Genomic DNA, 6,000 nt, shown 5'->3' with positions numbered 1-6,000 from the left:
TTCTGAACTGAGGTCAGGGGGCAGACGAGCAGAGAAAAGGTGGCTAGCACAGGTCTCTCCAAAAGAGCTTCTCCCTTGAAATCCATTCATTTCCCCTCTAAATTTGATGTGGGTGAATCAGGAAATTGACTTTCCAGTTACAGACTTTACAATTTTACCTCTTGTCTTAGGCCCTCACTCTGGAAACAATTGTCTGTGGTATCTTGATTCCCCATGTCTTTCTTGAATCAGTGAAACAACTGTAACATTGGTTTTTAGGTGTATGTACAAATTGTGACTAGTTATACAGCAAATCAATAACCTACATTGCCTTGGAAAGTGAATGGGTGGAGAAGGATTATTAACTCTTTATTCGTGTACCGCTTTATCTTTTGATATGTTACAATGAGCCTGTTTCCTGTAGTGAAAATTAGGACAGTATAAAAACAATGGACATAGGGTGTCTGAGTAAATTTAAATTATATATACATATTCATTTCAATGAGGTCATAAGTCAAACATCAAAATACAATAGGTTATTTCTTATGTGTCAAACAAAATTATTTTGATTATAGAGTAAAATTGTAGGATAGTCTTAAAATTTTTGACTTGAAGTAACTTCATGGAAGAAAAGTGTTTTCTCCGATCTTTATCTCATATTTACGTCTAATGCGGTTAATTGGCTTTTCAACTGGAACCTTTGAATGAGAAAATAAAATGACCGGAATCTCAAATTGAACTTTTTGAGAAATAGGGCCAGCATGTTATAAGTGTCAGCTATCTAAAAGAAAAAGAAAAGAAACCTAGAGAGGTACATTCTCTTCTCAATTTGAGCGACACCTGTAGACATGCTAAAAAGTCTGTATGATTAACTAAACCTACGTGCTACATCACTGGACTCCCCATCAAATATGGATGCATGCCAATCCCCCCAAACCACTAAAATGATGGTAGGGAGAAAGAAGGGGAGGGAAGATAAAATAGATGAAGCATGGTCAACAAAATGTGGATAATAGAAAGCAGAAAATTTGAAATGGCTCACCAGAGAGGAGAAAGCTTAAAAGGATCAAAGCCAATAAAAATAGAACACTTGCAAGTCCCAGACTCCGGAAAGTCTCAGAACTTGGAGGCATCTTTGCAGGTACAGAGTAGACTGAAAACAGGAAGACTGCTTAGTAGCTAGAGCCCCGTATCGTTGCCCCCCAAAGAAAGTTTTATATAAGTTGGGGCACAAGCCAGAGTTTTTTAAAATCATGGGAACTGAGTATAAGTGTGGGCACATTGAATGCTGAGAATCCCCTCAGCGTCTTCTTTCTCCCTGGCTGTGCTCCTCACACTAGCAACCCAGCTTTACATCTTCAGGCAAAAGGTTTGAGAAACTGACTATCCTTAAAGCAATGAGCTGCAGGTGTTGACCTTTAAGAGGCCTTCCAATCAAATTTACAGGTGTTAGAACAGAGAAAGAGTGTGAGTAGCATGGGGCGGAAGTAATAGTAACAGAATTATACCCTCTTCTTCCAAAGTAAAAGGTTAAGAGTCTCTAAAACAATCAAGAAGTAGCAGTTCAAGCATGTCATTTACGAATATGGCTATATTGAGCACTACCAGAAAGAATTGTAAAAGCTGTTGCCCATCTCTGTGGTTTTTAAGAAGAAATCACAACCAGGAGAAACTGTGTTATAGAAAGCTCATTGTCCATCATGCAGTCCTGGCTAAATATAACCTAGACTTTAATAAATCCAGTCTGGATTGACATAGGCCATCAAAGGAGGTAAAGCTTCTGTACCGATTAACTGTTGCTACAATAATGCTGCATAGCAAATCAACCCCAAACTCAGTGATACACATGTACTTATACACACACTCATGAGACTTTGGGTCAATTGGAGTTTCAACTGCCATTTGGCCGGTGCAGTTTTGGCCTAAGTGGCTCTGTCTTCTGGGCTTGGTTCCAGGCTGTGAATCTGCTATACACGTCTTCATCTAGAACCCAGACTCAGGGGCCATGTCTATCTGTGGCATGTTTTATGTCACGGTGAATCACTTCCATGGATATTCCAAGTCTCTGAATCATGTCAACTAGCATCCTTTTGACCAAAACAAGTCACACGGCCAAGTCAAAATCCAAGGGTGAAGAGAGATTATTTGCCCACCATGAAACCACGGCAAGGACATAGACATATGACAGCACCACAGCAGAGTAAAGAAATCACTGGAATTAATAATTCAGTCTACCAAAACACTCTTCCCTAGGCTGTTCATCATTCAGCAATGTGCTCTGATTTTGGTCTGTACTCCCGTTACATTATTATGGTGGCTTGGCTGCCTTATCATAATGTCCACTCTCTAATAAGAACATCTAGGACAAATGGCCAAACTTAATGGTTAAGTGTTCTGATTTGCTTCTCTATTTTTATGCAGTTATTCTAAAGATATATTTGAACCCTCACCTGAGGATATGTTTATTGGAGAAAGAGGAAGGAAGAGAGAGAAACATCAATAGAATGCCTCCCGTCCTTGCCTAAACCAGGGGTTGAACCCACAACATTTTGGCATAGACAGTGCTCCAACCAGCTGAGCCACCCAGGCAGGGCATATTCTAAATATTTTTACAAATTATTTTATTGAAAATCTTTCTTATTATAAGCTCTCTCTTTTATGCAATAAAGAATACAGAACATTGTAAAAAATCTTTAACTCCATTTTATGTCAAGTAGCACCCCGTCCATGTTCTGGACTTTAAAAAGTAGAAACCCAGAGCAAAATACACTGGAATGTAGAGAAAGTTATTTGATATAGAAAATGTGTAGTCTAGCCAACAAGTGATTACTCCAGAAATCCTCATGGAGAATTAAGGATTTAATGTGAGACTTGATATTTTGGAAAAACAAACTGAGGATTAATAATATCCGGGTGATGTCTCCCAATAACACCAAAGGGAACAGTGAAGACGTCTTGAAAGAATGGTTTCCAGATGCCTGGTAAATCATGTGTCTCTACCAAATGAGAACAGGACTAAGAGAGGATATTACTTATTTTGAGAATAGAAGCATTCTTTGGGTTACTCGTAGTATTTTGCACTCCAACTTTGTAGTATTATTAAAGAGATAAAAAACCAAATTATCCTTTTCAAATAATGAAATAATGGATATAATTGTTTGCAATGAAAATCAGTTTTACCATTCAGTGTGGTTTATATTTGTAAGAAAATAGGGTTTAATGGTGAGGTGATTTGTCTTTCATTGACTGGAATATATGTCAAAGTCTTGTAAACTGGGAGAGGGATGACTGTGAAAAGGGAGGTAGGAGGAAAAAACCAGGATGATGTTTTACACACAGGAACATTTTCAGATACATATATTTTAGAAAGATGTGGGACCTAGAAGTTGATTTCCTGTAAACCATCTATGCCCACATGCCCTTTGGGAAGAGTTCATGGGTTCCCAAGTAGGGAAAACAGTTTCTTGGTTCACTGATAGAGGATAGAGCTTCTTATACTCCGTGCGCGTGTTATTTGAGGACTTAGGCCACTCCCTCTGATACATTCCTGTGGATTTGAACCAATCAAAATGTGCCAGAACCTATTAACTTTCAATTTGTGTCACGAAGAGCATTTAGCGAGGTTGCAAGCTTTGGTTTTCTATATTGAAATCTTTCTTTGACTTTCTCTATGTTTAGTTTTCTTTTTCCTGTAATATTACCTAGCAAGTGTTTGTGCTTGAGTAATTCATTCCTGGGTCTTGTCACTGGATTGAAAAACAAGCAGCAGAAACAAAACTAGTCTCCAGGGAACACTGATTGTAGTCAGGTATTATAGAACAGAAATTAGAATCTGTGCACTCTCTGAAGGATACTCCATTTGATCAATTAAATTTCCTATAGAGGACATTAAGCATAAATGGACCATGTAGCAATTTCCACAGGTATTAAGTGCTTGAAGCAGGAAAAAAAAAAGGGAAGTCTAAATGAACCAAATTAATCTTCTATTTCCTTCCTAACTGGCAAATCAGCAGAGAGTAAGAGACAGAAGTATAGATTAAAAAAACCATATGCAATATATTGCCAGTTGTCATATGAAGGGACTGTTTTTTTCTTCTGTCATTTTGATTACCTAAGTGTTCTAATAACATCACAGGAACACTTTGGGATTAGGAAAGCCATGCTGATTTTCCCCTTCCTTTGTAAAGAGTCTTCCTTAGCTTCTGTAAACTCACTCTATAGTCAAGATGAGGTTTCTGGTGAAAAAAAGAGACTCCAAAATAGTGGCTTACAGTAGGCAGAACTTTATTACAATGGTCTGGAGTGAGCCGTCAAGGTCTGCCCCAGTGGCTGCACTCCTCAAAGTCTGGAGGGATCCAGGCTCCTCTGCTGTGCTGGGCCCACATTTCCATGGTCTGCCCATCTCCAGCCAATAGGAAGAAGAAAAGCATGAATAAAAGAGGCAAAAGTCAGGCTGGCTTTTACTGAAGGAAATTGCCCCACCACAATTCTACTTAGGTCTCATTGGCCAAATTTAATCATAGGGAACATTTTTGCTTTTTATATTTTGAAGCTATTTTAATAGGTACATAGAAATTTAAATGTGTTGTATTTTCTTAGGATTTGAGCCTTTTTGTATTATAAAAAGACCCAATTTTCTCTGGTAATGATTTTTGCCTTAAAGTATATTCTGCTTGATTTGAATAGAAGTACACCAGCTTTCTCTTTGATGTTTTCCTGGCATATAAAGATATCTTTTTCCATCCTCTTACTTTCGACTATTTTGGAAACATATTTTAGGCATGTTCATTGTAAGAGAATATAGCTGGTTTTTAAAAAATAAGTTGGACAGTCTTTGTATTTGATGAAGGCACTTAATTTATTTACATTATGCATCATCTTATTTTGTACTTTCTATTTGCCCCAACTTTTCTATGATTACTTTCCTTGCTGCTGCTTTCTATTTTGGATTGATTATTTTTTCTAACTCTGTCATATCCAATTGTGTTTAGAAGTCATGTACTCCGATCCCATTGTTTCTGTTTACCCCAAGAGAGTGTGCATAATTAACTTAGCAAAGTCTCAACTGAATCAGCACTTTTGCCCATTTCCTGAACATTATCCTCATCCCTATCAGAATTATATTTCCCACTGGAATAATATGCTATTATGGTCATGCATTTTAATTCTTTTCTTCTTAAAATGTTAATTTAAGGGCAGTGTTGCTGCCCTTAAATTCTGTTGCTTGTTTAAATGTTGCTGTTTTTTACATTCATCGTTTTATATTGTTTATATTTATCCATATATTTAGCATGTCTCTGATCTCTACTTTTTTAAAAAATCATCATCCAAGAATATTTTTTCACTGCTTCTAGGAGAAAAGGAAGGGGGAGAGAGAGAAACATAGATTGGTTGCCTTCTTGTACGTTCTCCCCCAGGGGTTGATCCTGGGACCTGGGTACGTGCCCTGACTGGAATCCAACCCCGGACCTTTCGGTCAACAGTACAATGCTCCAACCCACTGAGCCACACTGTCCAGGGCTGCTCTTCATGTCCTTTTAAAATATTATAGAATTATTGAACTATGAATGACATCCAACAAGCAGCATATATTTAAAATGTGTGATTCGATGTTTCCACTTATGTGAAACAATCACTACAGTGGAGAGAATACACATATCATCGTCTCCGACAGGATTCTCCTGCCCCCCTTTTGGAGCCTTTCCTCCTACCCCTTCATCTTGCCCTTGGTGGGGTTTCCGGCAGGAGCCTGAATTCACATCATGTCACTCAGTCGGGCTGTGGGTAGCAGTCTTCATTTCATTTGTATCTCTGACTTCGCATATGTGATTGCTCTCCTCCTGTCTCTCGTCCACTCTTCTTTTCTCTACTTTTTATCATTTAAACTATGACAGTGGTTCTCACTTTTCCCCGCCTCCACCCAGCCCTTGCCTCCCCTTCCCTCAGGCCATCGTCACACTGTTGTCCATGCCCGTGGGTCAGGCATGTATCTTTAGACTTTCCTTTAGTGAAGATTAGCTG

The sequence above is a fragment of the Artibeus jamaicensis genome, unplaced genomic scaffold (genome assembly GCF_021234435.1).
Source record: "Artibeus jamaicensis isolate MK-2021 breed Jamaican fruit bat unplaced genomic scaffold, CSHL_Jam_final contig_867, whole genome shotgun sequence".
Taxonomy (NCBI): domain Eukaryota; kingdom Metazoa; phylum Chordata; class Mammalia; order Chiroptera; family Phyllostomidae; genus Artibeus; species Artibeus jamaicensis.
Note: the sequence above shows the minus strand (reverse complement) of the source record.